The 14,736-nt window shown below is 39.1% G+C and overlaps 11 non-coding genes across 11 annotated transcripts; all 11 read right to left on the reverse strand.

The window, feature by feature from the left end:
• Positions 1-1,580: 1,580 nt before the first annotated feature.
• TRNAE-UUC (transfer RNA glutamic acid (anticodon UUC)) lies at positions 1,581-1,652 on the reverse strand. The gene has a single exon. It is a non-coding gene; the product is annotated as a tRNA-Glu (tRNA).
• A 605-nt stretch (positions 1,653-2,257) lies between these two features.
• On the reverse strand, positions 2,258-2,347 carry TRNAY-GUA (transfer RNA tyrosine (anticodon GUA)). Its single transcript is given in 2 exon segments — positions 2,258-2,293; positions 2,311-2,347. It is a non-coding gene; the product is annotated as a tRNA-Tyr (tRNA).
• Positions 2,348-3,338: 991 nt separating this feature from the next.
• Positions 3,339-3,410, reverse strand: TRNAE-UUC (transfer RNA glutamic acid (anticodon UUC)). The gene has a single exon. It is a non-coding gene; the product is annotated as a tRNA-Glu (tRNA).
• Positions 3,411-5,774: 2,364 nt separating this feature from the next.
• On the reverse strand, positions 5,775-5,864 carry TRNAY-GUA (transfer RNA tyrosine (anticodon GUA)). Its single transcript is given in 2 exon segments — positions 5,775-5,810; positions 5,828-5,864. It is a non-coding gene; the product is annotated as a tRNA-Tyr (tRNA).
• Positions 5,865-6,857: 993 nt separating this feature from the next.
• Positions 6,858-6,929, reverse strand: TRNAE-UUC (transfer RNA glutamic acid (anticodon UUC)). Its single transcript has one exon. It is a non-coding gene; the product is annotated as a tRNA-Glu (tRNA).
• Positions 6,930-7,534: 605 nt separating this feature from the next.
• On the reverse strand, positions 7,535-7,624 carry TRNAY-GUA (transfer RNA tyrosine (anticodon GUA)). Its single transcript is given in 2 exon segments — positions 7,535-7,570; positions 7,588-7,624. It is a non-coding gene; the product is annotated as a tRNA-Tyr (tRNA).
• Positions 7,625-9,291: 1,667 nt separating this feature from the next.
• TRNAY-GUA (transfer RNA tyrosine (anticodon GUA)) lies at positions 9,292-9,381 on the reverse strand. The gene is given in 2 exon segments: positions 9,292-9,327; positions 9,345-9,381. It is a non-coding gene; the product is annotated as a tRNA-Tyr (tRNA).
• Positions 9,382-11,048: 1,667 nt separating this feature from the next.
• Positions 11,049-11,138, reverse strand: TRNAY-GUA (transfer RNA tyrosine (anticodon GUA)). The gene is given in 2 exon segments: positions 11,049-11,084; positions 11,102-11,138. It is a non-coding gene; the product is annotated as a tRNA-Tyr (tRNA).
• A 991-nt stretch (positions 11,139-12,129) lies between these two features.
• Positions 12,130-12,201, reverse strand: TRNAE-UUC (transfer RNA glutamic acid (anticodon UUC)). Its single transcript has one exon. It is a non-coding gene; the product is annotated as a tRNA-Glu (tRNA).
• A 605-nt stretch (positions 12,202-12,806) lies between these two features.
• Positions 12,807-12,896, reverse strand: TRNAY-GUA (transfer RNA tyrosine (anticodon GUA)). Its single transcript is given in 2 exon segments — positions 12,807-12,842; positions 12,860-12,896. It is a non-coding gene; the product is annotated as a tRNA-Tyr (tRNA).
• A 1,668-nt stretch (positions 12,897-14,564) lies between these two features.
• On the reverse strand, positions 14,565-14,654 carry TRNAY-GUA (transfer RNA tyrosine (anticodon GUA)). Its single transcript is given in 2 exon segments — positions 14,565-14,600; positions 14,618-14,654. It is a non-coding gene; the product is annotated as a tRNA-Tyr (tRNA).
• Between the last annotated feature and the right edge of the window lie 82 nt (positions 14,655-14,736).

A 14,736-nucleotide genomic window follows, 5' to 3' on the forward strand; every position in this document is an offset into this window, starting at 1 on the left:
GAGTGGGTTTGGCATGGCCTAAGATGACACTAATTTCATCATCACGCTCCAGACCACTCAGTGATCAGTGAGGTGGGCAATGTTTGATGATGTGATTTGCATCATCACGGCACGTCCCTGACCACTTGCAGATTTGTAAATGCCAATCCAGCAGCATAGGTAACAATGCAATAAATCCATGTGTGATGTCTGTAGGCCACTTTCCAAGAAGTGGAAAAGGTTCTCATTTCCATTTTAATAAGTTGCAAAGAGCTATGGAAAGTATTCCCAGTAACAGAACTCGTGTCTCTATCACCTGCCTCTGCACTATACTTCAACAGAGCACAGAAACCATAATTGCCCTACTAGAGGCTCAGCAGCATGCAGGATGATTAACAGGCAGCAGAAATGAAAACAAGTTACAGTTTCTCTGACTATTAAAGATAAACAGCATGAGTCATGCATATTTCTGGGTATTTAATATGTCAGAAATTGCCCTCTAAAATGATATGAAAAACTTTCCTTCGAGCAGGAGTTGAACCAGCACACTAAGGATTTCTGTACCAATTTACTCTACAGTCCTCCACTCTACCAGCTGAGCTATCGAAGGATTGTGCTTTAGAGGATTTCTGATGTCATGTGCACTACATCTGACTGAGTGAAAACACAAACAGAATTGAATTATCCATAAAACAGAAAAATTGCTTGTCTAGATAAAGAGATCCACATTTTTATTTCTGGTCTACTTGCTCATGAAAAGTTGTAAAAATTGTCATATTTAATATTTGGTAATACATCATTAAAAGTTTGATTTTTATTTGTTCATTTTGAATTAATTAGCTTCAGAAATAGTTGGGAAAACAGCTTCCTTAGATTTTCCAACTGCAGACGCCTTTACGTCAAGATTAAAAATGCTGGAAAATTTTCAACCTCTTCTGCGTTCTCCAATTTAGCTTGACTTTTTTAATTGATAAAAATTCCAGAAATTGTGGTGACAAATTGTCAAACTTTTGCCCAGTGAGACAAAAATGGATTTCTAGTCAATGGTCCATGCTGCCACCACTATTTCTCACAGTACTCTCTGTTTTTACAATGCATCTTCTATGGGTTCAGATCCATGGGATTTCAGAAGTAATATTGTATTTCAGTTCCCATCCGTGGTCTCTTAAACCTGTCCTTTGTATGCTGATTAAGGAAAGCGGAGAAATTCTGGACACAGAAGCAGACATTATTGGTTTCTAAGCATTTGCGTAGTCTAGTTTCATTCAGAACATCCCTACTGCACCATTAAAAAGTTGTGAACTCTCCCTGGAAACCCATTGATCCACAAGTTCAAGAGTTCTTTTTTTTCACATGAAGGATGTGTTACATATAAAATAGGGTTGTCCCACTCGAAATTTGGAAGATGGATGTTGAAATATGGGGTCAGACCAGTTCTGTCCTAATTTTGGATACAGAAATGTTGGGAGGTATATAAATCTTGTGGATTTGACCACATCCCATTTCCATAACCAAAGCACAGTTTTTCCTGGATTTTGTTGCTGAGATCAACAGAGCATTAAACAAGTGGTACTGTTGCTGCCATTCAAAAAAGCTTCAACTTCCCATACCGGGAGTCGAACCCGGGCCACCTGGGTGAAAACCAGGAATCCTAACTGCTAGACCATATGGGACTTTTCCGTTGAGTGTTTCAGCATAGCAGCAGAACAAATATATCATGCTTTGCTGTAATGTATCTTAACTCTCTGTGTATTTCATATTTAACCAGGTGGTGACATGGAGTGGGTTTGGCATGGCCTAAGATGACACTAATTTCATCATCCCGCTCCAGACCACTCAGTGATCAGTGAGGTGGGCAATGTTTGATGATGTGATTTGCATCATCACGGCACGTCCCTGACCACTTGCAGATTTGTAAATGCCAATCCAGCAGGATAGGTAACAATGCAATAAATCCATGTGTGATGTCTGTAGGCCACTTTCCAAGAAGTGGAAAAGGTTCTCATTTCCATTTTAATGAGTTGCAAAGAGCTATGGAAAGTATCCCCAGTAACAGAACTCGTGTCTCTATCACCTGCCTCTGCACTGTACTTCAACAGAGCACAGAAACCATAATTGCCCTACTAGAGGCTCAGCAGCATGCAGGATGATTAACAGGCAGCAGAAATGAAAACAAGTTACAGTTTCTCTGACTATTAAAGATAAACAGCATGAGTCATGCATATTTCTGGGTATTTAATATGTCAGAAATTGCCCTCTAAAATGATATGAAAAACTTTCCTTCGAGCTGGAGTTGAACCAGCGACCTAAGGATTTCTGTACCAATTTCCTCTACAGTCCTCCGCTCTACCAGCTGAGCTATCGAAGGATTGTGCTTTAGAGGATTTCTGATGTCATGTGCACTACATCTGACTGAGTGAAAACACAAACAAAATTGAATTATCCATAAAACAGAAAAATTGCTTGTCTAGATAAAGAGATCCACATTTTTATTTCTGGTCTACTTGCTCATCAAAAGTTGTAAAAATTGTCATATTTAATAATTGGTAATACATCATTAAAAGTTTGATTTTTATTTGTTCATTTTGAATTAATTAGCTTCAGAAATAGTTTGGAAAACAGCTTCCTTAGATTTTCCAACTGCAGACGCCTTTACGTCAAGATTAAAAATGCTGGAAAATTTTCAACCTCTTCTGCGTTCTCCAATTTAGCTTGACTTTTTTAATTGATGAAAATTCCAGAAATTGTGGTGACAAATTGTCAAACTTTTGCCCAGTGAGACAAAAATGGATTTCTAGTCAATGGTCCACGCTGCCACCACTATTTCTCACAGTACTCTCTGTTTTTACAATGCATCTTCTATGGGTTCAGATCCATGGGATTTCAGAAGTAATATTGTATTTCAGTTCCCATCCGTGGTCTCTTAAACCTGTCCTTTGTATGCTGATTAAGGAAAGCGGAGAAATTCTGGGCACAGAAGCAGACATTATTGGTTTGTAAGCATTGGCGTAGTCTAGTTTCATTCAGAACATCCCTACTGCACCATTAAAAAGTTGTGAACTCTCCCTGGAAACCCATTGATACACAAGTTCAAGAGTTCTTTTTTTTCACATGAAGGATGTGTTACATATAAAATACGGTTGTCCCACTCGAAATTTGGAAGATGGATGTTGAAATATGGGGTCAGACCAGTTCTGTCCTAATTTTGGATACAGAAATGTTGGGAGGTATATAAATACTGTGGATTTGACCACATCCCATTTCCATAAGCAAAGCACAGTTTCTCCTGGATTTTGTTGCTGAGATCAACAGAGCATTAAACAAGTGGTACTGTTGCTGCCATTCAAAAAAGCTTCAACTTCCCATACCGGGAGTCGAACCCGGGCCACCTGGGTGAAAACCAGGAATCCTAACTGCTAGACCATATGGGACTTTTCTGTTGAGTGTTTCAGCATAGCAGCAGAACAAATATATCATGCTTTGCTGTAATGTATCTTAACTCTCTGTGTATTTCATATTTAACCAGGTGGTGACATGGAGTGGGTTTGGCATGGCCTAAGATGACACTAATTTCATCATCACGCTCCAGACCACTCAGTGATCAGTGAGGTGGGCAATGTTTGATGATGTGATTTGCATCATCACGGCACGTCCCTGACCACTTGCAGATTTGTAAATGCCAATCCAGCATGATAGGTAACAATGCAATAAATCCATGTGTGATGTCTGTAGGCCACTTTCCAAGAAGTGGAAAAGGTTCTCATTTCCATTTTAATGAGTTGCAAAGAGCTATGGAAAGTATCCCCAGTAACAGAACTCGTGTCTCTATCACCTGCCTCTGCACTGTACTTCAACAGAGCACAGAAACCATAATTGCCCTACTAGAGGCTCAGCAGCATGCAGGATGATTAACAGGCAGCAGAAATGAAAACAAGTTACAGTTTCTCTGACTATTAAAGATAAACAGCATGAGCCATGGATATTTCTGGGTATTTAATATGTCAGAAATTGCCCTCTAAAATGATATGAAAAACTTTCCTTCGAGCCGGAGTTGAACCAGCGACCTAAGGATTTCTGTACCAATTTCCTCTACAGTCTTCCGCTCTACCAGCTGAGCTATCGAAGGATTGTGCTTTAGAGGAATTCTGATGTCATGTGCACTACATCTGACTGAGTGAAAACACAAACAAAATTGAATTATCTATAAAACAGAAAAATTGCTTGTCTAGATAAAGAGATCCACATTTTTATTTCTGGTCTACTTGCTCATCAAAAGTTGTAAAAATTGTCATATTTAATAATTGGTAATACATCATTAAAAGTTTGATTTTTTATTTGTTCATTTTGAATTAATTAGCTTCAGAAATAGTTGGGAAAACAGCTTCCTTAGATTTTCCAACTGCAGACGCCTTTACGTCAAGATTAAAAATGCTGGAAAATTTTCAACCTCTTCTGCGTTCTCCAATTTAGCTTGACTTTTTTAATTGATGAAAATTCCAGAAATTGTGGTGACAAATTGTCAAACTTTTGCCCAGTGAGACAAAAATGGATTTCTAGTCAATGGTCCACGCTGCCACCACTATTTCTCACAGTACTCTCTGTTTTTACAATGCATCTTCTATGGGTTCAGATCCATGGGATTTCAGAAGTAATATTGTATTTCAGTTCCCATCCGTGGTCTCTTAAACCTGTCCTTTGTATGCTGATTAAGGAAAGCGGAGAAATTCTGGGCACAGAAGCAGACATTATTGGTTTGTAAGCATTGGCGTAGTCTAGTTTCATTCAGAACATCCCTACTGCACCATTAAAAAGTTGTGAACTCTCCCTGGAAACCCATTGATATACAAGTTCAAGAGTTCTTTTTTTTCACATGAAGGATGTGTTACATATAAAATACGGTTGTCCCACTCGAAATTTGGAAGATGGATGTTGAAATATGGGGTCAGACCAGTTCTGTCCTAATTTTGGATACAGAAATGTTGGGAGGTATATAAATACTGTGGATTTCACCACATCCCATTTCCATAACCAAAGCACAGTTTCTCCTGGATTTTGTTGCTGAGATCAACAGAGCATTAAACAAGTGGTACTGTTGCTGCCATTCAAAAAAGCTTCAACTTCCCATACCGGGAGTCGAACCTGGGCCACCTGGGTGAAAACCAGGAATCCTAACTGCTAGACCATATGGGACTTTTCTGTTGAGTGTTTCAGCATAGCAGCAGAACAAATATATCATGCTTTGCTGTAATGTATCTTAACTCTCTGTGTATTTCATATTTAACCAGGTGGTGACATGGAGTGGGTTTGGCATGGCCTAAGATGACACTAATTTCATCATCACGCTCCAGACCACTCAGTGATCAGTGAGGTGGGCAATGTTTGATGATGTGATTTGCATCATCACGGCACATCCCTGACCACTTGCAGATTTGTAAATGCCAATCCAGCAGGATAGGTAACAATGCAATAAATCCATGTGTGATGTCTGTAGGCCACTTTCCAAGAAGTGGGAAAGGTTCTCATTTCCATTTTAATGAGTTGCAAAGAGCTATGGAAAGGATCCCCAGTAACAGAACTCGTGTCTCTATCACCTGCCTCTGCACTGTACTTCAACAGAGCACAGAAACCATAATTGCCCTACTAGAGGCTCAGCAGCATGCAGGAAGATTAACAGGCAGCAGAAATGAAAACAAGTTACAGTTTCTCTGACTATTAAAGATAAACAGCATGAGTCATGCATATTTCTGGGTATTTAATATGTCAGAAATTGCCCTCTAAACTGATATGAAAAACTTTCCTTCGAGCCGGAATTGAACCAGCGACCTAAGGATTTCTGTACCAATTTCCTCTACAGTCCTCCGCTCTACCAGCTGAGCTATCGAAGGATTGTGCTTTAGAGGATTTCTGATGTCATGTGCACTACATCTGACTGAGTGAAAACACAAACAGAATTGAAATATCCATAAAACAGAAAAATTGCTTGTCTAGATAAAGAGATCCACATTTTTATTTCTGGTCTACTTGCTCATCAAAAGTTGTAAAAATTGTCATATTTAATAATTGGTAATACATCATTAAAAGTTTGATTTTTATTTGTTCATTTTGAATTAATTAGCTTCAGAAATAGTTGGGAAAACAGCTTCCTTAGATTTTCCAACTGCAGACGCCTTTACGTCAAGATTAAAAATGCTGGAAAATTTTCAACCTCTTCTGTGTTCTCCAATTTAGCTTGACTTTTTTAATTGATGAAAATTCCAGAAATTGTGGTGACAAATTGTCAAACTTTTGCCCAGTGAGACAAACATGGATTTCTAGTCAATGGTCCACGCTGCCACCACTATTTCTCACAGTACTCTCTGTTTTTACAATGCATCTTCTATGGGTTCAGATCCATGGGATTTCAGAAGTAATATTGTATTTCAGTTCCCATCCGTGGTCTCTTAAACCTGTCCTTTGTATGCTGATTAAGGAAAGCGGAGAAATTCTGGGCACAGAAGCAGACATTATTGGTTTGTAAGCATTGGCGTAGTCTAGTTTCATTCAGAACATCCCTACTGCACCATTAAAAAGTTGTGAACCTTCCCTGGAAACCCATTGATCCACAAGTTCAAGAGTTTTTTTTTTTTTCACATGAAGGATGTGTTACATATAAAATAGGGTTGTCCCACTCGAAATTTGGAAGATGGATGTTGAAATATGGGGTCAGACCAGTTCTGTCCTAATTTTGGATACAGAAATGTTGGGAGGTATATAAATACTGTGGATTTGACCACATCCCATTTCCATAACCAAAGCACAGTTTCTCCTGGATTTTGTTGCTGAGATCAACAGAGCATTAAACAAGTGGTACTGTTGCTGCCATTCAAAAAAGCTTCAACTTCCCATACCGGGAGTCGAACCCAGGCCACCTGGGTGAAAACCAGGAATCCTAACTGCTAGACCATATGGGACTTTTCCGTTGAGTGTTTCAGCATAGCAGCAGAACAAATATATCATGCTTTGCTGTAATGTATCTTAACTCTCTGTGTATTTCATATTTAACCAGGTGGTGACATTGAGTGGGTTTGGCATGGCCTAAGATGACACTAATTTCATCATCACGCTCCAGACCACTCAGTGATCAGTGAGGTGGGCAATGTTTGATGATGTGATTTGCATCATCACGGCACGTCCCTGACCACTTGCAGATTTGTAAATGCCAATCCAGCAGGATAGGTAACAATGCAATAAATCCATGTGTGATGTCTGTAGGCCACTTTCCAAGAAGTGGAAAAGGTTCTCATTTCCATTTTAATGAGTTGCAAAGAGCTATGGAAAGTATCCCCAGTAACAGAACTCGTGTCTCTATCACCTGCCTCTGCACTGTACTTCAACAGAGCACAGAAACCATAATTGCCCTACTAGAGGCTCAGCAGCATGCAGGATGATTAACAGGCAGCAGAAATGAAAACAAGTTACAGTTTCTCTGACTATTAAAGATAAACAGCATGAGTCATGCATATTTCTGGCTATTTAATATGTCAGAAATTGCCCTCTAAAATGATATGAAAAACTTTCCTTCGAGCCGGAGTTGAACCAGCGACCTAAGGATTTCTGTACCAATTTCCTCTACAGTCCTCCGCTCTACCAGCTGAGCTATCGAAGGATTGTGCTTTAGAGGACTTCTGATGTCATGTTCACTACATCTGACTGAGTGAAAACACAAACAGAATTGAATTATCCATAAAACAGAAAAATTGCTTGTCTAGATAAATAGATCCACATTTTTATTTCTGGTCTACTTGCTCATCAAAAGTTGTAAAAATTGTCATGTTTAATAATTGGTAATACATCATTAAAAGTTTGATTTTTATTTGTTCATTTTGAATTAATTAGCTTCAGAAATAGTTGGGAAAACAGCTTCCTTAGACTTTCCAACTGCAGACGCCTTTACGTCAAGATTAAAAATGCTGGAAAATTTTCAACCTCTTCTGCATTCTCCAATTTAGCTTGACTTTTTTAATTGATGAAAATTCCAGAAATTGTGGTGACAAATTGTCAAACTTTTGCCCAGTGAGACAAAAATGGATTTCTAGTCAATGGTCCACGCTGCCACCACTATTTCTCACAGTACTCTCTGTTTTTACATTGCATCTTCTATGTGTTCAGATCCATGGGATTTCAGAAGTAATATTGTATTTCAGTTCACATCCGTAGTCTCTTAAACCTGTCTTTTATATGCTGATTAAGGAAAGAGGAGAAATTCTGGGCACAGAAGCAGACATTATTGGTTTGTAAGCATTGGCGTAGTCTAGTTTCATTCAGAACATCCCTACTGCACCATTAAAAAGTTGTGAACTCTCCCTGGAAACCCATTGATCCACAAGTTCAAGAGTTCTTTTTTTTCACATGAAGGATGTGTTACATATAAAATAGGGTTGTCCCACTCGAAATTTGGAAGATGGATGTTGAAATATGGGGTCAGACCAGTTCTGTCCTAATTTTGGATACAGAAATGTTGGGAGGTATATAAATCTTGTGGATTTCACCACATCCCATTTCCATAACCAAAGCACAGTTTCTCCTGGATTTTGTTGCTGAGATCAACAGAGCATTAAACAAGTGGTACTGTTGCTGCCATTCAAAAAAGCTTCAACTTCCCATACCGGGAGTCGAACCCAGGCCGCCTGGGTGAAAACCAGGAATCCTAAAGCTAGACCATATAGGACATTTCCGTTGAGTGTTTCAGCATAGCAGCAGAACAAATATATCATGCTTTGCTGTAATGTATCTTAACTCTCTGTGTATTTCATATTTAACCAGGTGGTGACATGGAGTGGGTTTGGCATGGCCTAAGATGACACTAATTTCATCATCACGCTCCAGACCACTCAGTGATCAGTGAGGTGGGCAATGTTTGATGATGTGATTTGCATCATCACGGCACGTCCCTGACCACTTGCAGATTTGTAAATGCCAATCCAGCATGATAGGTAACAATGCAATAAATCCATGTGTGATGTCTGTAGGCCACTTTCCAAGAAGTGGAAAAGGTTCTCATTTCCATTTTAATGAGTTGCAAAGAGCTATGGAAAGTATCCCCAGTAACAGAACTCGTGTCTCTATCACCTGCCTCTGCACTGTACTTCAACAGAGCACAGAAACCATAATTGCCCTACTAGAGGCTCAGCAGCATGCAGGATGATTAACAGGCAGCAGAAATGAAAACAAGTTACAGTTTCTCTGACTATTAAAGATAAACAGCATGAGTCATGCATATTTCTGGCTATTTAATATGTCAGAAATTGCCCTCTAAAATGATATGAAAAACTTTCCTTCGAGCTGGAGTTGAACCAGCGACCTAAGGATTTCTGTACCAATTTCCTCTACAGTCCTCCGCTCTACCAGCTGAGCTATCGAAGGATTGTGCTTTAGAGGACTTCTGATGTCATGTGCACTACATCTGACTGAGTGAAAACACAAACAGAATTGAATTATCCATAAAACAGAAAAATTGCTTGTCTAGATAAAGAGATCCACATTTTTATTTCTGGTCTACTTGCTCATCAAAAGTTGTAAAAATTGTCATGTTTAATAATTGGTAATACATCATTAAAAGTTTGATTTTTATTTGTTCATTTTGAATTAATTAGCTTCAGAAATAGTTGGGAAAACAGCTTCCTTAGACTTTCCAACTGCAGACGCCTTTACGTCAAGATTAAAAATGCTGGAAAATTTTCAACCTCTTCTGCATTCTCCAATTTAGCTTGACTTTTTTAATTGATGAAAATTCCAGAAATTGTGGTGACAAATTGTCAAACTTTTGCCCAGTGAGACAAAAATGGATTTCTAGTCAATGGTCCACGCTGCCACCACTATTTCTCACAGTACTCTCTGTTTTTACATTGCATCTTCTATGTGTTCAGATCCATGGGATTTCAGAAGTAATATTGTATTTCAGTTCACATCCGTAGTCTCTTAAACCTGTCTTTTATATGCTGATTAAGGAAAGAGGAGAAATTCTGGGCACAGAAGCAGACATTATTGGTTTGTAAGCATTGGCGTAGTCTAGTTTCATTCAGAACATCCCTACTGCACCATTAAAAAGTTGTGAACTCTCCCTGGAAACCCATTGATCCACAAGTTCAAGAGTTCTTTTTTTTCACATGAAGGATGTGTTACATATAAAATAGGGTTGTCCCACTCGAAATTTGGAAGATGGATGTTGAAATATGGGGTCAAACCAGTTCTGTCCTAATTTTGGATACAGAAATGTTGGGAGGTATATAAATCTTGTGGATTTCACCACATCCCATTTCCATAACCAAAGCACAGTTTCTCCTGGATTTTGTTGCTGAGATCAACAGAGCATTAAACAAGTGGTACTGTTGCTGCCATTCAAAAAAGCTTCAACTTCCCATACCGGGAGTCGAACCCAGGCCGCCTGGGTGAAAACCAGGAATCCTAAAGCTAGACCATATAGGACATTTCCGTTGAGTGTTTCAGCATAGCAGCAGAACAAATATATCATGCTTTGCTGTAATGTATCTTAACTCTCTGTGTATTTCATATTTAACCAGGTGGTGACATGGAGTGGGTTTGGCATGGCCTAAGATGACACTAATTTCATCATCACGCTCCAGACCACTCAGTGATTAGTGAGGTGGGCAATGTTTGATGATGTGATTTGCATCATCACGGCACGTCCCTGACCACTTGCAGATTTATAAATGCCAATCCAGCAGTATAGGTAACAATGCAATAAATCCATGTGTGATGTCTGGAGGCCACTTTCCAAGAAGTGGAAAAGGTTCTCATTTCCATTTTAATGAGTTGCAAAGAGCTATGGAAAGTATCCCCAGTAACAGAACTCGTGTCTCTATCACCTGCCTCTGCACTGTACTTCAACAGAGCACAGAAACCATAATTGCCCTACTAGAGGCTCAGCAGCATGCAGGATGATTAACAGGCAGCAGAAATGAAAACAAGTTACAGTTTCTCTGACTATTAAAGATAAACAGCATGAGCCATGCATATTTCTGGGTATTTAATATGTCAGAAATTGCCCTCTAAAATGATATGAAAAACTTTCCTTCGAGCCGGAGTTGAACCAGCGACCTAAGGATTTCTGTACCAATTTCCTCTACAGTCCTCCGCTCTACCAGCTGAGCTATCGAAGGATTGTGCTTTAGAGGATTTCTGATGTCATGTGCACTACATCTGACTGAGTGAAAACACAAACAGAATTGAAATATCCATAAAACAGAAAAATTGCTTGTCTAGATAAAGAGATCCACATTTTTATTTCTGGTCTACTTGCTCATCAAAAGTTGTAAAAATTGTCATATTTAATAATTGGTAATACATCATTAAAAGTTTGATTTTTATTTGTTCATTTTGAATTAATTAGCTTCAGAAATAGTTGGGAAAACAGCTTCCTTAGATTTTCCAACTGCAGACGCCTTAACGTCAAGATTAAAAATGCTGGAAAATTTTCAACCTCTTCTGCGTTCTCCAATTTAGCTTGACTTTTTTAATTGATGAAAATTCCAGAAATTGTGGTGACAAATTGTCAAACTTTTGCCCAGTGAGACAAAAATGGATTTCTAGTCAATGGTCCACGCTGCCACCACTATTTCTCACAGTACTCTCTGTTTTTACAATGCATCTTCTATGGGTTCAGATCCATGGGATTTCAGAAGTAATATTGTATTTCAGTTCCCATCCGTGGTCTCTTAAACTTGTCCTTTGTATGCTGATTAAGGAAAGCGGAGAAATTCTGGGCACAGAAGCAAACATTATTGGTTTGTAAGCATTGGCGTAGTCTAGTTTCATTCAGAACATCCCTACTGCACCATTAAAAAGTTGTGAACTCTCCCTGGAAACCCATTGATACACAAGTTCAAGAGTTCTTTTTTTTCACATGAAGGATGTGTTACATATAAAATACGGTTGTCCCACTCGAAATTTGGAAGATGGATGTTGAAATATGGGGTCAGACCAGTTCTGTCCTAATTTTGGATACAGAAATGTTGGGAGGTATATAAATACTGTGGATTTGACCACATCCCATTTCCATAACCAAAGCACAGTTTCTCCTGGATTTTGTTGCTGAGATCAACAGAGCATTAAACAAGTGGTACTGTTGCTGCCATTCAAAAAAGCTTCAACTTCCCATACCGGGAGTCGAACCCGGGCCACCTGGGTGAAAACCAGGAATCCTAACTGCTAGACCATATGGGACTTTTCTGTTGAGTGTTTCAGCATAGCAGCAGAACAAATATATCATGCTTTGCTGTAATGTATCTTAACTCTCTGTGTATTTCATATTTAACCAGGTGGTGACATGGAGTGGGTTTGGCATGGCCTAAGATGACACTAATTTCATCATCACGCTCCAGACCACTCAGTGATCAGTGAGGTGGGCAATGTTTGATGATGTGATTTGCATCATCACGGCACGTCCCTGACCACTTGCAGATTTGTAAATGCCAATCCAGCAGGATAGGTAACAATGCAATAAATCCATGTGTGATGTCTGTAGGCCACTTTCCAAGAAGTGGAAAAGGTTCTCATTTCCATTTTAATGAGTTGCAAAGAGCTATGGAAAGTATCCCCAGTAACAGAACTCGTGTCTCTATCACCTGCCTCTGCACTGTACTTCAACAGAGCACAGAAACCATAATTGCCCTACTAGAGGCTCAGCAGCATGCAGGAAGATTAACAGGCAGCAGAAATGAAAACAAGTTACAGTTTCTCTGACTATTAAAGATAAACAGCATGAGTCATGCATATTTCTGGGTATTTAATATGTCAGAAATTGCCCTCTAAACTGATATGAAAAACTTTCCTTCGAGCCGGAATTGAACCAACGACCTAAGGATTTCTGTACCAATTTCCTCTACAGTCCTCCGCTCTACCAGCTGAGCTATCGAAGGATTGTGCTTTAGAGGATTTCTGATGTCATGTGCACTACATCTGACTGAGTGAAAACACAAACAGAATTGAAATATCCATAAAACAGAAAAATTGCTTGTCTAGATAAAGAGATCCACATTTTTATTTCTGGTCTACTTGCTCATCAAAAGTTGTAAAAATTGTCATATTTAATAATTGGTAATACATCATTAAAAGTTTGATTTTTATTTGTTCATTTTGAATTAATTAGCTTCAGAAATAGTTGGGAAAACAGCTTCCTTAGATTTTCCAACTGCAGACGCCTTAACGTCAAGATTAAAAATGCTGGAAAATTTTCAACCTCTTCTGCGTTCTCCAATTTAGCTTGACTTTTTTAATTGATGAAAATTCCAGAAATTGTGGAGACAAATTGTCAAACTTTTGCCCAGTGAGACAAAAATGGATTTCTAGTCAATGGTCCACGCTGCCACCACTATTTCTCACAGTACTCTCTGTTTTTACAATGCATCTTCTATGGGTTCAGATCCATGGGATTTCAGAAGTAATATTGTATTTCAGTTCCCATCCGTGGTCTCTTAAACCTGTCCTTTGTATGCTGATTAAGGAAAGCGGAGAAATTCTGGGCACAGAAGCAGACATTATTGGTTTGTAAGCATTGGCGTAGTCTAGTTTCATTCAGAACATCCCTACTGCACCATTAAAAAGTTGTGAACTCTCCCTGGAAACCCATTGATACACAAGTTCAAGAGTTCTTTTTTTTCACATGAAGGATGTGTTACATATAAAATAGGGTTGTCCCACTCGAAATTTGGAAGATGGATGTTGAAATATGGGGTCAGACCAGTTCTGTCCTAATTTTGGATACAGAAATGTTGGGAGGTATATAAATACTGTGGATTTGACCACATCCCATTTCCATAAGCAAAGCACAGTTTCTCCTGGATTTTGTTGCTGAGATCAACAGAGCATTAAACAAGTGGTACTGTTGCTGCCATTCAAAAAAGCTTCAACTTCCCATACCGGGAGTCGAACCCAGGCCACCTGGGTGAAAACCAGGAATTCTAACTGCTAGACCATATGGGACTTTTCTGTTGAGTGTTTCAGCATAGCAGCAGAACAAATATATCATGCTTTGCTGTAATGTATCTTAACTCTCTGTGTATTTCATATTTAACCAGGTGGTGACATGGAGTGGGTTTGGCATGGCCTAAGATGACACTAATTTCATCATCACGCTCCAGACCACTCAGTGATCAGTGAGGTGGGCAATGTTTGATGATGTGATTTGCATCATCACGGCACGTCCCTGACCACTTGCAGATTTGTAAATGCCAATCCAGCAGGATAGGTAACAATGCAATAAATCCATGTGTGATGTCTGTAGGCCACTTTCCAAGAAGTGGAAAAGGTTCTCATTTCCATTTTAATGAGTTGCAAAGAGCTATGGAAAGTATCCCCAGTAACAGAACTCGTGTCTCTATCACCTGCCTCTGCACTGTACTTCAACAGAGCACAGAAACCATAATTGCCCTACTAGAGGCTCAGCAGCATGCAGGAAGATTAACAGGCAGCAGAAATGAAAACAAGTTACAGTTTCTCTGACTATTAAAGATAAACAGCATGAGTCATGCATATTTCTGGGTATTTAATATGTCAGAAATTGCCCTCTAAACTGATATGAAAAACTTTCCTTCGAGCCGGAATTGAACCAGCGACCTAAGGATTTCTGTACCAATTTCCTCTACAGTCCTCTGCTCTACCAGCTGAGCTATCAAAGGATTGTGCTTTAGAGGATTTCTGATGTCATGTGCACTACATCTGACTGAGTGAAAACACAAACAGAATTGAAATATCCATAAA

The sequence above is a fragment of the Mixophyes fleayi genome, chromosome 3, assembly GCF_038048845.1.
Source record: "Mixophyes fleayi isolate aMixFle1 chromosome 3, aMixFle1.hap1, whole genome shotgun sequence".
Lineage (NCBI taxonomy): Eukaryota > Metazoa > Chordata > Amphibia > Anura > Limnodynastidae > Mixophyes > Mixophyes fleayi.